This window comes from Corythoichthys intestinalis, chromosome 10 (assembly GCF_030265065.1).
Source record: "Corythoichthys intestinalis isolate RoL2023-P3 chromosome 10, ASM3026506v1, whole genome shotgun sequence".
In the NCBI taxonomy this organism is placed as follows: Eukaryota; Metazoa; Chordata; class Actinopteri; order Syngnathiformes; family Syngnathidae; genus Corythoichthys; species Corythoichthys intestinalis.
The window spans coordinates 49126850-49146267 of record NC_080404.1 but is presented as its reverse complement, the minus strand read 5'-3'; the positions used below and the strand labels follow the sequence as shown (position 1 = coordinate 49146267).

The 19418-nt window shown below is 38.1% G+C and overlaps 1 protein-coding gene and 1 long non-coding RNA gene across 4 annotated transcripts in view; one reads left to right on the top strand and one right to left on the bottom strand.

The window, feature by feature from the left end:
• zgc:171482 (zinc finger protein) overlaps positions 1–19418 on the bottom strand; it is a 218175-nt gene that overhangs the window by 159289 nt on the left and 39468 nt on the right. The window lies entirely within an intron of this gene.
• Positions 1–19418, top strand: part of LOC130922755 (uncharacterized) — a 39019-nt gene that overhangs the window by 4999 nt on the left and 14602 nt on the right. The gene's annotated exons all lie outside the window — the stretch shown is intronic.

Here is a 19418-nt window from a genome sequence, read left to right as displayed (position 1 = left end):
GCATCCAGAAAATGAAATATTGACCCCAGCCTCTGAGCCAATGACCTGTTTAATGACTCACCCATGGGACCAACAAGCCTGATGATATGAAACCTCATACATTGCAAAAGCACTCAGCTGTGCCACTTTTATGGTTAACATCACAAGCAGCTCTGTTTCTCGCTTCCCCTCGAAATTCGTGTTCACGGAGGAGACGAACAAGCCTCCCTTTTGCACAGAAGCAATCAAGGGTTCCAGGCTGAGTCTGGTAATAAAAAAAAAGAAAGTCTTCAAAGGAATCCAAAAGCTAATTCTGCGCATTTGCACTGCAGCGAGTCCCTTTGTGCTAAATACAGCAAACTAATGCAAATACAGCAGGGTATAAACAGAATTGTGAAAATACAAATACAATATGCAAGCAGAGGTAGCTGACACAAATAAAACGGCTGTATTTCTTTAGGACTACTTGTTCTAGCCTTGATTTAATGAACATGACACTTTTACTTCTGAGATATTTTGCTCTTTGAGTAAAAATTTAGAACAATCAAATCACAATAAGGCTGACGAGAGGTTTGGGATTAAAAAAATAAATAAAAAAATGTTGGAATATGTTACCATGTATTCATTCATAGTGGTATGGCTTGCATTTATGTTTAGAATAAAGTCTAGAATAAAGCAACACACATTTAAAGCAAATCTGTTTAAATTAGGGGTGTCAAACGATTAAAATGTTTAATCGAGTTTATTACAGCTTAAAAATTAATTAATCGTAATTAATTGCAATCCATCGCAATTCAAACCATCTATAAAATATGCCATATTTTTCTGTAAATTATTGTTGGAATGGAAAGATAAGACACACGATGGATATATACATTCAACATACGGTGCATAAGTACTGTATTTGTTTATTATAACAATAAATCAACAAGATGGCATTACCATTATTAACATTCTGTTAAAGCGATCCATGGATAGAAAGATTTGTAGTTCTTAAAAGATAAATGTTAGTACAAGTTATAGAAATGTTATATTAAAACCCCTCTTAATGTTTTTGTTTTAATAAAAATTGTAAAATTTTAAATAAAAAAATGAACTAGTAGCCCGCCATTGTTGATGCCAATAATTACTTACACAATGCTCATGGGTGCTGAAGCCTATAAAATCAGTCGCACCCAAGCGCCAGCAGAGGGCGACAAAACTCCTAAAAACACAACAAGTACACATTTCACTGTGCTGTCATTTAAATCTGTTTGAGCGGGGCATGTGCGTTAATTGTGTCAAATATTTTAACCTGATTAATTAAAAAAATTAATTACCGCCCGTTAACGTGATTATTTTGACAGCCCTAATTTAAATGTATAAGTAATGTATGTAGTATAGACCCTACTCATATGACGTCACAACCACGCCTCCGCCCCATGTTGTCCGTCTACTCGTCGGATTTTAGCATTACCCCTACGTAGATTCCTCCTATTATGGCGTGTTTTTCTGCTCGTTAGCATTAATAATCAAAATGGTGAAGGCGTGTGTGGCGGTTGGTTGCAATAACAGAGAAGATAGACGGAGAGACTTGAAGTTCTACCGTATTCCGAGAGACCCGGAGAGGAGAGCGAGATGGACTGCTGCAATTCGACGAGAAAACTGGGCTCCAAACGATTACCACAGACTATGTAGTAGTCATTTTATATCTGGTAAGATGCATTTAATATATATTTAGAGGGTTTCAAGATGCTTATTTCTTCCACCATCATTACATTTTGAATAATATTTAGCTGGTACCAAGTGAAAGAAGCTGACCTCGTCTACGGATCATCAGTTAAACAGGTGTGTCCAAACCTTTTGCAAAGGGGGCCAGATTTGGTGTGGTAAAAATGCGGGGGGCTACCTTGGCTGATTTACGTAGAACAATATATTTAAACAAATTTTAGCAAGCCCTTCTGTGTGTCACATTTGCTTTATTATTTTTTTAAATTCATAATTTCAACAGTCTCGTCTTTGTGGCGTTCTCTTTCGACACTCGGGCTCTTACAAAATACTGCTGCTGTGAAATTAAACTAGCTTCAAGTTGCTATAATTTCTCGCTGCGTATCTTCCCTGTAATGTCGTACATGTCAGCGTGTCTTGTTCGGTAATATTGTCACATCACATCGAACTCTTTGAAAACAGCGACTGTCTCTTTGCAAATGAGGCAGACACAGTTGTTGCGTGTTTTATTGAGGAAATAGTCCAATATACACCTATCCTTGAAGCGTCGGCCATCGCGGTCAACTTTTTTTTTTTTTTTGATTGTCGCCATTTTAGAAATCACACAGGGTAATGCTGCTTAGAGTGCTGAACCAGGATTAGATTCAAAACCACCCAAGGACCGAAGAGCCAAGATGGATATAGATAATTTTTTCAAACCTAAGCTTTCAAAAGCGACAACTACTGAGCAAGAACCACGGATGGAAAATGTGGACCATGAAATGCCAGAGAGCACCGCCAAATGGTGAGCAGAGTTTCAATTTGCCCAGCTAAAAACGCTAATAACAACAGAGCCACCACCGGTGTCTTGCCAATGTAGTTGCCCCTGTCAAAAATTGTATCCCCTGGCTGCGGAAGCGCACACACACACACATTCGTAATGAGTTATGTCGACTTAAACAATTAATTGAAGCCAGAAAAGAACCACAATTATATATTTTGGACATCGACGTTTATTAAACTGGAGAAACTCCATACAGGACTTAAATTACAGTAATAACAGTTATAGGTCATCTTACGAGTAAAACAGTAAAAATTTGACTTTTTTTACATTCAGTACGTATGTTACGTTTTACGACAGAAACAAAAGTTGTTTTTTGATGGATGAGCCATGTTTTAAAACCTCGTAGATAACTACATCACCAAAACACGTAAATCAAGCAAATCAGCGCAGCGCAGTGGCTCCGCCCAGGGGATACAATTTTTGACGGGGGTAACTACATTGGCATGACACCGGCGGGCGCGCCATATTCAATGGATGACGATCTTGGCGAAAAGTATAGCTGTCCTAAGCAGCCTGATTTAAAATTCCCCTCAAGAATGAAGGGAAACAGAAAAACGCTCATTTTCAACTTATTATTATAAATATTCTTGTAAGTTAATTTTATTGCTGACACTGTGTTTCGGTGTCATCAACATGCTGATGACATTATTCAGCTGCTCGTGACATCTACACTTGCAAAATGAAACTAAAAAAGAAAATGAAATGAAATCAGTTTCATCTTCAATAACAGCAATTCAAATTTGGGTTTATAACTAGCTGCTAATACAGCAATAACAATCCACACAAACGATTAGTATGTACCAGTTAGCTTTCGCACATCATCAAAAACAATCACATCAACTCGCTCCAATTATTCGACCACAACCGAAAACGCACAATAAACAGTACAAAGGTGTTATATACAGGAGTTGCCTCTGCGAATGCTTCACAAGCAACAAGTGTGCATCTCTTTCCCCTCGTGTGTGTGTGTGTGTGTCCGTGCGCTCTTGTTCGTGTGCGCAAAAGCTTTCTTTTTTCATGAGTACTTGTGCTCTTCTTCGTGTGTGCAAATATGTTCTTCGTGCGTACATGCGCTCTTACTCGCGTGCGGAAGTACTATCTGCTCTACGCGTCCTGCGCCAAAATAAAAGCATGCATCACAAAAAGAATGTCAGCATTATTAAAAAAATAAAAATAAATAAAAATAAACATTGACGCTGCGGCTTCGTGAAGTCGAAATCACGTAAATTGGGTATGTTGCAACACGGAGACTACCTGTATAATTGTGAGCAATTTGGAAATCAAAATGTCTTCTAAACATTACAAGTGAATGTATTAAAAAAATATGGGTTTTGGTCACTATATGCTGATATTTTCATCCATCTTCAGTCGCTCATCTGAGTTTGGGTAGCGGGGGCAGCAGCTTTAGCAAGGAAGCCCAGACTTCCCTTGCCCCAGCCACTAACTCCAGCTCCTCTACTGCCATGTTTGTTATACTGGATGTGGCATCTGCTTTATGGTCAGAGGATATAAACTTTCTTGGGGCCAGGACTTCATCGCGCTACCGTGGCCCTTTTGCAGCTCTTGTGCAGGTAAAACTTTTAATGAGAGTCAATGTGTGAAGGCTCTGGCGCCACAAAAGGGAAATGTGTCATCAAATGAGACAACATAGAGTAGGTAGAGGAAATAATTTGGCTGCTCATTTGACAATTGATACAGTACTAGGCTTGTGTCGGTATGAGATTCTAAAGGTATGATAAACTTAATCTATATCCAGGTTAAAAAAAAAAAAAAAAAAATCCATTGAAAAGGATTTTTATTTTTCAAAACATATTAACAATTTGAAAAATCCGTATAATGTTAAGTTAAAATACATTTTAGAAAAAACCTGAAATACTCTGAATACATTTTAAATAAATGCATTCAAGTGAGCCTAAACTCACAGCCACAGCTCAACATTATTTCCATTAGAACAAAAATAATTGAATTATTTTCCATAAAAAGCAGGTGTGTATGACTCGTATCTTGTTTACATTATGCACACACTCTTTCTCAACACAGACAGTTGCCAGAGAGAAAAAAAAACATGTTTTACCGCCGCTAGACACACTAAACACGCTGGAGTTAACTCTAGTAGCTGGTGTGAAACGTTCATGACAGTGTTTACTAACATTTAATTCTGTATAAATGCGAAATCATATTGGAGATATTGCCTCCTTGGGAGCTACCCTCCGCAAACATGTTTTACATGTCAGTTGGCCATCCCCCTGTAAGCTGCGGTCGTCTGTAACTTTTCTGTAGCCGAAGTATTCCCATACCAGCGATTTTGTTTTCTTCGATGGGGGGAAAAAGCTCAGGAGTTTTACCTCCTCCAGCCATTGTGTAGCAAAACTGACTTACTGACACTAAGCAATAACCAGTGGAGGAGCGTCGAACCTTGCAGCTGCAAGCGAGGGATTTCTCCCTGCATTTTTGGAACATAAAAAATAGCTAGGGACGTTGCGACAGAAAATTTTTGTGGTTTTGAAACCGTGACATTTTCATACCACAGTTTACCTTGAAACCGGTAATCGGCACTTGTCTATACAGTACATATTGAAGGAACAGTATATTTTCTCATATTTACTGTTTGACTGTTTGTATTACTCTAGCTTACTCAATATAAAATAAATAGCATTTATATCATCGTTTAAGGAAAACAAGCAGAATATATTTGACATAGGGCATAAGAGATACATGATGCCTTCTGACCAAGGAAGCCCAACGTGTGCGTCATGTAGCTGACTGAGCAAGATGGACGCTGACAACCAGGTGATAGGCAAGACATCTACAAGCCAACGTCGGCAACACCAAATCCCACAATCAGTTAAAGATAGTCCATAACAAATGGTGGAACGTCCTGTTCTATCAGAAACTCCGGCCCGATATCCAACTGATAACACAACTGATAATACTCCAAGCGCCCCCTTTGATGCTGAGGCGGGCAAAATCACCCACTCCCGTTGTCTCAGTAACGATGACTCAGCAACTGTGACGCACGAACTAAACAGCCCAAACTGCAATAGAGGATAATCCTAGACAACGTCCAAACACACCCTTCTTCCTGCTCAAAGCCTGCCCCGCGAGAGCCTTCAAAAAGACTGAATGTTTAACTAACCGTTGTCATTTTTCTCTGGAATCTTTTGTTGACCTGTGATATAGCGACCCTGGAACCAGTCTGCATCCTCGTCTGGGTCTGTTGCTGTTTTCCCTTGCCGTTTGATCGCTGTTGACCTGAATAAATTGTCAACTTGTGCTTCGAAGCCTATTCCAGCTTTCCAGGTGAACACGCAGAGTTTGGCCTTTTGGCCGGGTTGTAGGGTGTCGCCGGCCCGGGTTGTTGGAGTTGCGTCAGCGTGGTTCAGCTGGGATGATTCCAGCAATTTGGCTAAAAGGTCAGATTCGTTCAATACTGTATATCTAAAAAATTTAATTCAAGGTGACTCAGTTAAACTCTTATTCACACACCTATTTCCTATTTCATTTAAAATATTCTTGGTTTTTGGAACATGAGAAGCAGGAGTTATTTAAAGAAAATGCAAACATACTAACTATATACAGGAAGGCTGGAACCCAGAATCGAAACCTCAAAACTAGAAGACAAAAATGCTAAACACATTTGCTGTGCTGTAATATTCAACATTGAATCCAAATAACTTCATTCCGAGTCTTCTGGTATTCAGCGTGACCTTTGCTCTGAATTAAGCTTTTAAAATTCGTGCTTTTAATTAACATTTTCTTGAAAGTGTTAAAGAAAAAACTTTTACTGGTCCTGATTCATTTTGTTCCAAACTGGATGTCTCTTGCAGTGGTCGCGCGTTTCTCTCCATCTGCAATCCGAACATTCTGCCTTTAAGCCCTGCCTCCCCCTGCTTGCCCTTCCTGTAGTGCAAGCATGGCCTCGAGTGCAGTGATTATTCATGAGGGACAGAGTAGGCTAGACTTATCCACTCTCGAGAAAGAAGAGCCACTGTATCTTAGCACTACTGCACAGGATTACAGTGCATCATGAATTGAAGCAATCTTCCTAGCGAGTGATAACTTCTTAAATTATTCATTATAATTGTGAAGGGGATGTGTGTTTGCTTATTTGCATTTGAAGAGTTGCTTCATCTTCGTAAATATGAAAGTGAAAAACCCTCCACGGTCTTGAAGAGCTGCGGAGAGAGCGCTAGATCTTGATTTTTTTATTTTTTTAACAAGGAGCCGTTATTGACCAACATAGATTACGGACAATCATCTCCCTTTATTCATTTTGTGCAAAGTGGATATTTACAATAACAAGTTGGTAAAGTGAACACAACTCCACGTTTGTTTATATGAGGTAAAATGAAACCCCAGTGGCCCATCAGCAATGTAGTAAAATAAATGTTTTCATTCAGTGTTCATCTTTTACATTATCTGCAGTTTTACTACTCCACATCTACTTGAGCCGAGACATTACAGCATAAAAACATCAGAGAAATGAAGAAACAACACAAAAACAATACAATTTAAACAAATGCTTCACCTGGGCATATTGTGTTAAAATAGTATAATTAAACAGTCATACATTGAACTGATAGAAGAGGATCAACCAGTCAAGAATAAAATTCAAACACTTCCCAGACTTACAGTGGGGTAAATAAGTTTTTAGTCAACCACTAATTGTGCAAGTTCTCCCACTTAAAAATATTAGAGAGGCCTGTAATTTTCAACATGGGTAAACCTCAACCATGAGAGACAGAATGTGGAAAAAAAACAACAGAAAATGACATTGTTTAATTTTTAAAGAATTTATTTGCAAATCATGGTGGAAAATAAGTATTTGGTCAATACTTTGTTATGTACCCTTTGTTGGCAATAACGGAGGCCAAACGTTTTCTGTAACTCTTCACAAGCTTTTAACACACTGTTGCTGGTATTTTGGCCCATTCCTCCATGCAGATCTCCTCTAGAGCAGTGATGTTTTGGGGCTGGCGTTGGGCAACACGGACTTTCAACTCCCTCCACAGATTTTCTATGGGGTTGAGATCTGGAGACTGGCTAGGCCACTCCGGGACATTGAAATGCTTCTTACGAAGCCACTCCTTTGTTGCCCTGGCTGTGTGTTTGGGATCATTGTCATGCTGAAAGACCCAGCCACGTCTCATCTTCAATGCCCTTGCTGATGGAAGGAGATTTTCACTCAAAATCTCTCAATACATGGCCCCATTCAATCTTTCCTTTACACAGATCAGTCGTCCTGGTCCCTTTGCAGAAAAACAGCCCCAAAGCATGATGTTTCCACCCCTATGCTTCACAGTGGGTATGATGTTCTTCGGATGCAATTCAGTATTCTTTCTCATCCAAACACGAGAACCAGTGTTTCTACCAAAAAGTTCTATTTTGGTTTCATCTGTATCATCACCATAAACACGTTCTCCCAGTCCTCTTCTGGATCATCCAAATGCTCTCTAGCGAACCGCAGACGGGCGAGTTAATCACAGCTTAAAAATTAATTAATCATAATTAATCGCAATTCAAACCATCTCTAAAATATGCCATATTTTTCTGTAAATTATTGTTGGAATGGAAAGATAAGACAAGGCGGATATATACATTCAACATACAGTACATAAGTACCGTATTTGTTTTTTATAACAATAAATTCACAAGACGGCATTAACATTAACATTCTTTCTGCGAAAGGGATCCACGGATAGAAAGACTTGTAATTCTTAAAAGATAAATGTGAGTACAAGTTATAGTAATTTTGATAGTTTGTATATTGTGACTAAATATTGCCATCTAGTGTATTTGTTGAGCTAAATTTAATGTTTGAATAGAGTATTAGTTTGCATAGCTATTTTGATTGGGAATGCCAGTTCTCTTTGCATTGAGCGCTTTTCGTGAACATTATTTTATTTTTGAGAGATAGGAATATTATTTTTGTTGTGCTTTCACTAAATGATACTGTAGCGACTTAAATGTTCTTAACTGCCCAAATGCATGATGGGAATTTGAGCAAGCATGAGTCACAGTGGTTACTGCAAATGGTATATCTTCTCTGCGTTTAGTATAATACATGGTGTTAAGAAAAAGATCATCTCCAGTTATACTTCCCCATGTCGCTTGCCACAATAGTTATAACAGTTGTGGAGGAGATGCCACCGCTTATTCTATTAAATTGTGCGGCTCCAATAAATGCCTGCGTTACCAATTCGCCCTTCTTGGTAATTGGCAGTGCTATGGACCCGCGATTCATGTTGGATCATAGTCGTCGGTTGGCTCAGTTTGTCCGATTTCCTCCTGAGGAAGACGGCGGCGTACATATAAACACCGAGAAGCGTTGGATGGCTTTTTGTGGGTACTTTTAAAAACAAAACAAAAGCATGTGGGGGACGCAGCACTTGAGCCTGCGCTAACTGCGCACTTTCTCTACTCTCTTGCTCCCTCTCTCACTCGACCACTTTCTTCCTCACTGCTCAATCTGACAATGCCGGTCACATTGAAAATAACAGCGGCCCCCTTGGCGGGTGCCGGTAACACCTACGTCCACTCCACTTGCTTGTCTCTGCCCTTAGCTCTCAATATACGTCAAACGGCGCCATTACAGTCTGTTCGCGGCAATGCTTGAGTGGGTCGTTCCGCACATGCGTTAATTGCGTTAAATATTTTAACGTGATTAATTTAAAAAATTAATTCTCGCCCGTTAACGCGTTAGTTTTGACAGCACTAATTTTTACATAAAAGATTTCTTTTTTAATTGCACTTTGGGAAAAAAGTGAAAAAAAACATGTCTTATATATCGCTTTCCAATGCTAAATCTGAATAAATAATTCAATATGGGAATTTTTTGGGGGTGGGGGGAGCAGCGGGGGATGCTACTACGCGGTTTTTAACTTATCGCGGCGGGTTCTGGTCTCCATTGACTGAGAAAAACGAGGGATCATTGTTTATGAAAACAGTTTTAAAATAGGCCATTCATTGAAGGTGCTCCTTATACTCCGATGCGCCTTATAGTGCGGAAAATACGGTAATTACAATGATATAAATGTTTAAAGAAGCGTATTCATACTGTTATACTGTTCTCTGCTTTGTATAGACCTTGTTTTTGAGTTATTAGTCCCGAAGAGTCAAAAAGATCATCTTCCCATTTGTAAGAGAGTGCTCAAAATTGTGCATCCCAATTTTTTCACTCATTCTCTCTACAAAATCTTTGACTGAACCTTCCTGTTGGTTAGGCGTCGAGGTTCATCTCTCAGGGGCCATAGTTGTATTAATGGCAGATTGTAAGCTCGGGGCCACAATATGGACTCTTTAGATTAGAAGCTGAATCAGGCTGGTGGAAAAAATAATGTTTTCTAGTAAAACAGAGCCCATTCCTACCCCCTGTGTGTTTAGCAACAGACTCTTAGGCACGCATACTTAATGGGGGGTAGAGAACATGGAGTGGTTATGTTGCTGTAACATATGGGAGAGGATATACTGGATGGCAACAAAACTGTAGGAGTCTCTATATTCTATTAGTGTGGGAATGCTCTCTTTATAGTGTTTGGGGAAACTTTTCAGGCAAACTTTTAATGAGCTGTATGCCATCTAAAGTACTCATTGTTTTTGCACCCACATTCAATGTCACATCTGTATTGTGAAACTCCAGGGGTGTTAAAGCCGACAAAAGTGTTAAAGAGCAATAAAAATCTCTTAAAAAAAAAAAAATAATAACCTAATTAACAAAAATACAAGCTTTCTGGCCGCCTTTATAATAACTTGTTCATTTTGCTTGGCAGCCAGTGAAACCAATTCAATAGCTTGAGAAATTGAGAAACAAAAGAATTGTGAATTTAAGGGATGTCCCTGATTCGGTCACGTGATCAGAAATCGGGCCGATCGGATAATTTTTCAGAGGATCGGAATTGGGTTAAAAGGAGTGGACTTTTAATTTTAAAATATTTATTTAAAGCGGAAATGTGAACTAAGACTGGCCAACCATGTTTTTGAATAATATCAATGGCTAAACAATTATAAGCATATTTTCATTATTATTTATTTTTTAATGCAACCCTTCCAGATTCTTTGTTTAACCCATAGCAACGCCCTTGACAACGAAAATGCTTTTCTTTGGCAATCTTCGGAAATTATGTCACAACGGGAAATGCGAGGGAAGTCCGCCATAGAACAGTATTGTTTGTTGCATTGCTTCTCGGTAAGATTCCACGGCGGTGTGTGGCGATGTTTTGTTCTCACTCAAACGAAAAGTTGTATGAGTGGCCAAAGGATAGCAGGGCACGTAAATGGACATCTTTCGTTCGCACGAAACAAATAAATTTCAAACCATCATCGAGTAGGGTTCTCTGCTGCAAACACTTCGAAGATGCCTGCTTCCTTAACCGGTCTGCTCATGATCAAGGATTTGCCAAGAAGTACGTGTGATTTTTGGATAGATGACTTTGTCAAAGCAGAGCTGCCAACTGTTGTGGAATGAACAGTATAAGCTAGCGACGTTAGCCGAAAGTTAACTCGTGGCAATCCCTGATCATAGTTGTTGTTGCGTTCGCTAGGTTAAGCGTGTGTAAATTGTGCGTCATCTACGATCTTCTTCGAAAGGGTTAATCCACTGTCAATTCGGAAAGGGGTATGGATGTGCATATAAGCGGGTCGGCGTCGTGGTGATTCACGGTCACGTTGCCATAAGAGACACACACCGCCGGTGAGTTTGTGCACATTTTTTTGTATTTGTATTATGTATTTCCACCATCATGCTTCAAGCATTGCATTGCATTTGTATGGTTCGGCGTTTCTTTCACGGTGATCGATTGATAGCCTCTAGTTTGTGTTTTACGTACGAGAGCCGTTGACAGGTGACAATAACAAGCGTGTTGGGTTAATGTCTGGCAGCTAATCAGCGACCGCGCAGGTCACGCAGTGAATCATGGGAAGTGTAGTCTCGGGACAACACTGAAGTGGTACTTTGTAATCTGTTCGCTTGTGTGAAAAAACTGCATTTCCTCACGCCATTAGACGCCACTTGCTCCCGAGAGCCCCAAGCTGTGTTCTTACTGTTAGCTCCATGTGTTAATAAAGAAACAAAGTGGTCAGGACGTTGTGTGTTCGATACCTTTGTCAACAAAAAGCTCACAACAAGACACTATGCACGATCCGTTTAAGAGACGCTGGGACTGGAGAGCTGTGAGTACTAGGAGGTGAGGGGAAGATGAGCGAGAAGCAAAACTTCACGGTCGAATGTGGCGGCAGTCCGCTATCATTTTGTTTTCTTATTGTTGCCACAATAAAGTGGAGAAAGCCATCAACGACTAATCTCCTTCTTTCCCCCCAACGTTTTTATATTATTATTTTATATGCACGACAGCTGCCGGATCTGCCAAAATGAACATGAAGTCTGATTTTTTTTTTTTTAACCATGTCATCAGATAGACAAAAACATAAAATTATGTGCAAATGCCTGCATCTTCAAATCATGAAAATAATAATAGCCTATATCTTACCAATCTTCGTACATAATCTCGATGGGTCTTGTATCCATTCCATGTCAGGTAGTCTAGGCACATTGTTTGCATCCTGATTAGCGTCTGGCTAATACATGTTAGGTCCAACATGAAATTCCAACCTCCTCTTCTTCCTCCAACTCTTCAAAAACTTGGATCTCCTCCCTTGCGCTCGAGCTATCGCTTATATCGCTGTTTGAATCATTGTTTGAAGGGCTTTGTATGGCGGCCGTATGTATGGAGCTGCCATCGCTGTTCCCGGTGTGACGTATCACTTCCGAGTTCATCCTCTTTCAGGTTCGAATTTCGGAAATGTGATTATTTTGTCAAATATACAACATATAAATTATTTTTTCATGCTTTATTTGTTGGACAATGTTTAATTACTTTAATTGTGACCCTATTTGGCATGTTATGAAATGTCACATTTCTGCTTTAAGAGCTAGAAAGTAACAAAATAATCCCCAACTACAATAGCATTGCCAAATAGAAACAAAATACCATATTTCTCGGACTATAAGTCGCACCTGAGTATAAGTCGCACCAGCCAAAAAATGCGCAATGAAAAGGAAAAAAAAAACCGCATTTCGCATTTTTGGTGGAAATTTTCTTGATAAAATCTAGAAAAATCCAACACATTGAACAGATTTGTCATCTTGAAAGGCAATTTAAAATACAAATACAATAGAGAACAACATGCTGAATAATGTACAGTATGATGATGCTACATGATGCATGAACAACGAAATGCGAACATGGCCAGTATGTTAATGTAACATAGCTATTAAGAGTTATTCAGATAACTATAGCATGAAGAATATGCTAACAAGTTCCAAATCATCAGTTTCACTCCGAACTAGGGCTGGGCGATATAGCCTTAAGTACTTATCACGATAAATTGAGCAGATTTACCTCGATAACGATAAATGACGATAAATTCGCCCAAGCGGACTGTTATATAATTTGAAAATTTGAATCAATGCATGGAATACAAATTAACCGTTTCTCGTAAAATTTATTTACCAGCTTTAAATTTAACAATTGCACATGAAGTCTAAACATTAAGTATAAAAAAATCTTGTAAAAAATAAGAATTCTAGTGTGAACATTTATAACAGCTTGTATGACTTGAAAAATGTACAACATTATAAAAATCAATATGACGACTGTGCAAACATGTCATTGTAACACAAATGACTTGCAGGTTTAACAATACACTTCAGAAAATTTATTGGTAACGGCTGCTATGACATAATTATTCAACACAAGTGTTTACGTCAAGGTTTTTTTTTTTTTTTCCAGAACAATACATGCACCCCCCACACAGACACAACCAGATTGAAGCTGTATTGCTCTGATGCTAATGAAACATTTAAGATTTTATGATGGCAGAATAAAGCAAACACATACAGAAAAATTGCTGTGGCCATTAAACTGTCATATTACAGTATAAATATGCTTCACTGTTGGATTATACTTTATGCTGAGTGCTTTACCATCATGAAAGCTTTCAGAGAAATCACACAGAGATACCAAATAACGCGACATAACGATTGCTACATGAAGTCCGTGCCCAGTCCACTCATTAATTTCAGCCGTTTCGACAAGGTTAGAGCCGCTATCCGACTCCATCACGTTCATTTGTACCGTTCGCCGCTAGCGTTAGCCTGTGGCTTGCCTACCGGAAGAAAGCACTGAAAGCATCCTCTCCTGAAATCGTGAGAACCAGGGACGACAGCGGGTGAAAGCCCGTCTGGAACCCGCCAAGAGTTTACTTAATTTCGGGTGAAAGTTTGGCGAAGCTCCCTTAAGCCCGACTCCATCACGTTTACTTGTAGCATTAGCCGCTAGCGTTAGCCTACCGGGCTTCTGTTTGTTTGGCTTCCTGAAAACCATGTGACTCCATACGTAAGCACACTGACTGCTTTCTTAAAGGGGAATGAACATAGCTGAACAACACCGTCAAAACGGGATGAAAAGAGTATATTTTCTTGTTTTATTACATTTACTGACGTGGTCAAAATTACGTCGGTCATCGTGAAGAATTTTGGTAACGGTAAATTTTCGGTTCACCGCCCTGCTCTACTTCAAACACCAAAATAACATGTGAAATGATATGTGTGATATGTGTGAAGTTATTAACACATTACTATAAGTCGCTCCAGAGTATAAGTCGCACCCCCAGCCAAACTATGAAAAAAACTGGGACTTATAGTCCGAAAAATACGGTATATATATTATCCTCTGCAATACTCTAGGAAAAAGCTGAACTGTAAACAGTACAGTACTGTAACATGTTTGGAACTTTTGTTCAAAAAAAAAAAAAAAAGACGGGATTCGGTATCGGCAGATTCTCAAAAACAGGTGCCTCAGGGTGCAAAACTATGTGACTGGGAAATCCCTATTTGTGAGTAATGTTATCAAAAATAAATGATTAAATGAAAGGTTTATTGTTAAGCTTCATGAACACATCAGCTAAAAAACTGGTTTGGTTAAATGAAAAAAATGAAAGCAATTGGAGTAAGGCAAAAACGTTTTTTTTTTGTCTCTCCATCTTTCATCGCTCATTGCATCATCCAATTAGGGAACCAGAAACAGACTCTTTGTGAGGTGACACAAAGGGCTGGCAAAATGAACACAGTACAATTTGTATTTGACAGACTCCCACTTCCTTCAAGTGTGGTGCTTCAGCTTTAAAGCAGCACTGTGCAAGCGCATATAAATAGAATCCTTAACTACACAACTGACAGCCAATGAGTGAACGTATGTCCTGAGACACGCGCACATGCATCCATGTGGGATCAACTGCCAATCTTTGACTTCCAATTACATAACTTGCATATATGTGTGTAAAACGATGTTCTGGCTGCAAGTGCGAAACTCCCACTGAGATGTATGGAAACAAATCCCATTTCACCAAAATAAACATAGACATGGTCCTATTACCATGCTGCAAGTGCAAACCTGCATCGATGCAGTATGTAAATGGTAGAAAGAGCTTGGTACTTTAATAATTATACTACAGATAGACACAAACATTTATACAAGCATTCAAAAAACAACAAAAAACATGGTCATCAAAATGTTACATACTCCCTGTAGTTGGGTAAAAAAACAACTAACTAAAGAAATGCAGTAAAAATTAAGACAGACTACCAGTGCATTGCTTTTAAGATCAGCCCACTACGTCTGGGACATTATCGACACGCCCTCGCATAAAAACTAGAGATGTCCCGATCGATCGGGTCCGATCACGTCATTTTCAAAGTATCGGAATCGGCAAAAAAATATTGGACGTGCCTTTTTTTATTATATATATATATTTTTTAATTAAATCGTTTTCTAATTGTAATTAACGTTACAGACATAACGTGTTACACTCATCCAGAGTCTTTAGTTTAGGCCTAAGGTAGGGTTATCAAATTTATCCCGTTAACGGCGGTAATTAATTTTTAAAAAAAATCTATCACGTTAAAAATATTTAACGCAATTAACGCATGCGCTGCACGACCCACTCACGCATTGTCACTTTCAATCTGTAATGGCGCCGTTTTAACTATATATAGAGCTAAAAGGCAGCGCAAAATGAGTAGAGTGAATTTTGGCAGCCTTTGGAGCCTTTTTTTAATTGGCTAAAGCCTTAAAATCCCTCTCCCTACGATTAGAAACATCCTACCTAAGAAAGGTAGTAATTGATCTTTTTCTTAACACCCTATGTTATTTCCCAACGCAGAGAAGATACGTATATCAATTGGTACCACTACGCACAGTCATGGTTGCACTTCCCGTCATGCATTTGGGCAGAACAGTTAAATGGCTACAGTATCATTTACTGAAAGCTCAACAAATACACTAGATGACAATATTTAGTCACAATATACAAAGTCGCATTCATCCTTTAAGAATTACAAGTCTTTCTATCCGTGGATCCCTCTCACAGAAAGAATGTTAATAATGTAAATGCCATCTTGAGGATTTATTGTCATAATAAACAAATACAGTACTTATGTACTGTATTTTGAATGTATATATTCATCCGAGTTTTATTCCTTTTTTTCTTAATGCAGTGCCAAAATGTATATGACCGGGAAAAATTATCGGGAATGATTGGAATTGAATCGGGAGCAAAAAAAAAGCAATCGGATCGCGAAATATCGGGATCGGCAGATACTCAAACTAAAACGATCAGGATCGGATCAGGAGCAAAAAAACATGATCGGAACAACCCTAATAAAAACCATGTTATTTCTGCTTTTTTTCTCTGGTAATCTTTCAAAAAAGAACATGCCGATCAAACACCACTGCTATGGAACTTGTAGAAACGACTCTAGACATTACGACATATGAAGAATGCTTTCTTCATATGTTTCCCGAGACCAAAAACTGTAAAGAATGGATAAGTTTGTGCAGACGTCCAAAAGACCAGTTTAACACCAGCAAGGTGAAACCATTCACATTTCATATGCAGTATACATTTTGTTGGGGGCCATGGTCCTTCAGAGGACGAATAGGTAAGCCATTTTGATATTTTTACTTATTTTTTTAGTGTGGCGTTTTGCCGTGCTGCTTCTGTCTGACAATGAATGGCCTGAAAAACATTAAAATGGTATCCGACTGCCACTGTTACCTTTTCTGTTGTAAAAATACAACTTTAGTTAGGAAGAGTAAATAAATTATAGAATTAAGATTTGTTATTAATGAAAAAACTAAAAGTGTTGGTTGGATGTCACTGAGTAGCATTTGCGATCGCTATACAAAAATAGCAATGTAAATTGCCCCCAAGAACGGTCAGAGACGTAAAACAACCAGAGGATATAATATATAAGAAAGACAGGGCATATGGTGGTAAAGGAGAATGTCATAATCAGTGGCGTAAGGCAATGCACACAAGAAAAATGTGTTGATAAAAAAGTTAACTCTGGATCAGGTCGGCTCGTCTTTTTCAGCCCTCAACACTCAAGCCATCAGTTTAACTGAACATTTGTATGTTCTTCCACATCTTTACCAGTGAATTCGGCAACAGGGACATCATTTTCGGACAGAATTAGTAGGTTTAGCTCAGTAAACATCTCGTTCGTACACTATTTCCTTTCATTTACTATTGGGGACAAACGGGAGGTTGACCCGCCTAGCTACTATTGCTAACGTCAGGAATATTAATAAGCAAAAGTGACATGTTGCTTGCGGTATGCTATTGTTACATTCTTAGTTAACACATCTAATAACACAAAAGAACTATGGACCATGTTGAAGTCAAGAAAATAAAACAGCACTGGCAATGCAAGAAACAAAATAATAACAAAGTAAATTCATATCAGCAGTTGCTTTTAAAAATGTAATAATTCGTTTGCGGTTTTATGATAAAAGAAATATGTAGGATCATGCAATACTTTTCAAAAGCTCAATTAATACACACATTTCTATATTCTGAGTATTTTTTTTTCTAACATAAAACCTATAACTCAAGAAAGTTAACTTTGTTTTTTGTTCGTTGTAAGCTTTAATGATCAAAACTAGAACTTTTGGAAATGAAACACTGAAATCAATTAGCTTCCCTATATTCTGTGTAATTACAGTGGTACCTCGACATACGATCGCTTCGACACGCGATCTTTTCGACATCGGACGTAAAATTTGACTTGCCATTTGTTTCTACATCCGACATGCTCGAAATATGACGACATGACAGCACCGCAGACGGACGCACGCAAATTTTCTTGTGAGAGAAATCAACACAGGTTTCAAAAAGGTTTATACAGGTGGTCAAAAAAGGAAAAAAGGGACACTTACCATTGAAATGAAGATGCAAATTATAGAAAAATATGAGCATGGGGTGAGTATCCGTGAACTGGCTCAGTCTTGTAAGTTAAGATGACAATTATTATTGTGGTAACATCGCCAATGAAATCGCTAGCTTCGTCAGGTTTTTATCATTTATTTCAGAACTTATCCAACGCAAAACGCCTCCTAACCACCAAAGTTGACCGTGTTTTCAAAACATTGAAAGCGAAAGTAAACTCGGTGCGGTGCGTTCAGGTACAGAAAAAAAAAACGTCCACCACATTAGAACTCGATTCATTACGTTATTATTATTACATTATTATTCCGTTTTTTTATTTATAATTTATTGTTTTGCAATGTGTAATAGCCATTTGTAATAGTACCAGAAGTACTTATTAAGGATTTAGTGTAGGTTTTTGGGCTGTGGAACGAATTATTGGGATTATAATGTATTCTAATGGGAAAATCCTGCTCGACATACAACCATTTCAACTTACAAATAAGGTCCTGGAATGAATTAACTTCGTATGTGGAGGTACCACTGTACTATCATAATACTCTACTGCAGGGGTCGAGAACCTTTTTGGCTGAGAGAGCCATGAACACCACATATTTTCAAATGTAATTCTGTGAGAGCCATACAATATGTTTAAAACTAAAAATGCAAGTAATATGTGCATTTTATGTAATTTCAACACTTTTAAAGTACAATAAGTCTCTGCATTCTTTTTAATAATAATAATTAAATTGAATAATAATTAAATTGAATAATAATTATTATAATAATTAGAGCTGTCAAACGATTAAAATTTTTAATCAAGTTAATTACAGCTTAAAAATGAATTAATCGTAATTAATCGCAATTAATCGCAATTCAAACCATCTATAAAATATGCCATATTTTTCTGTAAATTATATATATATTCTGTAAAATAAATTGTTGGAATGGAAAGATAAGACACAAGATGGATATATACATTCAACATAAGGTACATAAGGACTGTAGTGGGCATTTCACTCTACTGTCATTTAAATCTGTCTGTGGTCCTCACTCCGAAGAGTCTACTTTTTCCAAAGCTAGACAGCTAGTGAACGACGCCTTAATAATTAGACTTCTTCCTTTTTCATCTGATTTATTAATAAAATGGCCTCAAACAATTGTCCTCTTTAGACCGTCGTAAAACTACAAAAAAAAGTACACAAGCATTGCATTAGCAACAACGTTAGCTTAGCACGCTATACAGGTTCACTAAACATAAAAAAAAAGCGTCTCATACAAAAAATATAACATTTCGCTTACTAACATAATATGTACATTCTTTACAACAACCATACTTACGGACAAATCTTGTCCAAGGATCATATAAGCACAACATTATCAGCCCGAGACGTCGTGCAGCCATATTGAACTGGACTGAAAACAATAAACCATGTTGCAAAGCGACCACAAGAGTTCGCTGTTGGACAGCACAAAAAGCCTTGCTGTAAAACTTACCAAAAGGCAGAATACTTTCTGAGCGGGACATGTGCGTTAATTGCGTCAAATATTTTAACGTAATTAATTTAAAAAATTAATTACCGCGCGTTAACGCGATAATTTTGACAGCCCTAATAATAATATTTAAATAGTTATTTTAATCCAC